The sequence below is a fragment of the Tenrec ecaudatus genome, unplaced genomic scaffold (assembly GCF_050624435.1).
Source record: "Tenrec ecaudatus isolate mTenEca1 unplaced genomic scaffold, mTenEca1.hap1 Scaffold_699, whole genome shotgun sequence".
NCBI classification, from domain to species: Eukaryota; Metazoa; Chordata; class Mammalia; order Afrosoricida; family Tenrecidae; genus Tenrec; species Tenrec ecaudatus.
The window spans coordinates 200215-202345 of NW_027459591.1; the positions used below are offsets into that span (position 1 = coordinate 200215).

At 37.8% G+C, this 2131-nt stretch overlaps 1 pseudogene; it reads left to right on the plus strand.

Annotated features, from left to right (window-relative positions):
• Window positions 1–1633: 1633 nt before the first annotated feature.
• On the plus strand, window positions 1634–1734 carry LOC142436853 (U6 spliceosomal RNA; annotated as a pseudogene).
• Window positions 1735–2131: the final 397 nt, after the last annotated feature.

Genomic DNA, 2131 nt, shown 5'->3' on the forward strand with positions numbered 1-2131 from the left:
GCATGTCTGTCTAGACGGATAAGATAGGCAGAATAAACAATCTGGTGGTGAAATGAACAGGAACAACTGTTTCAGGAGAGGGGACATAGAAGAGGGGGAGGTGGAAAAAGGAAGGGGTGTGTCAACAATCCTAAGGACAAAGGAACAAGTGATGTAAAATACACAGGGAGGAGGATGTAGGATGCCTGGTGGGGCTTGATCAAGAGCAATGTAGCTGAGAGGAATTACTGAAACCTGAAACCTGAAACCTGAAACCTGAAACATGATAGTGGGATGAGAGAAAAGTAAAAGGAAATAGAGGAAAAAACTAGGAGTCAAAGGATATTTCTAAAGGTCTAAATAGAGGCATGTATATATGTACATATATTTATATACAATGATAGGGAAATAGATCTATGTATATATATTTAAATGTTAAGTATTAAGGTAGTAGATGGATATTGGGCCTCTACACAAGTACTCCCTCAATGCAAGAACACTTTGTAATGCTCACCTTCCCAACAAGATGGCTAAAGACACAATGGGTGCATAAGCAAATGTGGTGAAGAAAGCTGATGGTGTCTGACTATCAAAAGATAAAGCATCTGGGGTCTTAAAGGCTTGAAGATAAGTGGACACCTAATTGAGAAGCAACAAAACCTACATATAAAAAGTACACCCATCTCTGTGATCATGAGGTGTCGATGGGATCAGGGATCAGGCATCGAAGACCCAGAACAAAAAATTATATCAATATGAATGAGGCGGTGTGCAGAGTGGAGACCAAAAACCCATCTGTAGACAATTGGACATCCCCTCTCAGAAGGGTCACAAGGAAGAGACGAGCCAGTCATAATGCAGTATGGCATTGATGAAACATACAATTTTCCTCTAGTTCTTTAATGCTTCCTTCCCCCTCACTATCATGACCCCAATTCTACCTTACAAGTCGGCTAAACCAGAGCATGTACACTGCTACGGATAAGAGCTCACAACACAGGGAATCTGGGACAGATAACCCTCTTAGGACCAATAATGAGAGCAGTGACACCTGAAAAGGAAGGGGAAGTTGGGAGGAGAAATATGGAACCAATCACTATGATCAACATATAACCCACTCCAAGGGGGACAGACAACATAAAAGTGGATGAAGGAAGACAGCACTTGGTGTAGGTGACCAGATTTTAACATTGGTAAAGCGGGACACCAGCGGGACACCATTGATAAAACTCATATCCTGGTGAAATAGCCACATGGCAGCTGAAAACCATATAACCTAGCTTGTGCATTCTTTTCCAAAATCAGGACTTATTAAAAATGCCGCGGGATGCGGAAACAATTGTTAAAAATCGGGACTGTCCCGCCAAAAGCAGGACGTCTGATTACGAGTGAAAAGAAAATGTTTTGAAAATGATGATGGCAACATATGTACAAATGTTCTTGACATAATATATCTATGCATTATGACAAGAGCTGTAAGAGTCCCCAATATAATGATTTAAAAAAAAGATTATGAGTGTACACACACCACAGTCCTATTCTGCCCACTTACCAACTGTTCTCATTAATTTCACATAGTTGGATACTGATAAAATAGAAAAAAAATTTATGAAACACAATGGCAAATTCCTTTTTAAAAATCCACATATAACCAGTTTTAGAAACACATATAGTAAAATCAGAATGGTACAAAAAAGATCAGCACAGACCCTGCCCAAAGATTACACTCAAATTGGTGAAGATTTTCGCATTTTTTGCTTCAGTAAAATATCAAAAGCTTCATTAAAAATCCATACTTAAAAGTCAGTTGAGACTACTACACTAAGATAATTTTAAATTGTCAAGTAAAATCAACCCACTTTAACCTAAGTAATAGCTTGGCTCAAATAAACAAAAAAAAAAGGAAATCATTTGTATGTACTAGGCTTCTTTAAAAAATCACTTATATAAGGTCAAATGGTCAATAATTATTGTTTAGAAAAGATGAGAAGACATGGGGAAATGGAAAGTAGATTAATGAAAATGGGACAACCTGAACAGAAATGAATGCTATTGCATTGTGAAGAATGTAACTAATGTCAATTGACAACTTGTGTAGACATTATGGAAAGAGAATCTAAACTGCATCTAAGCCTTCACTGAAAATGCAATG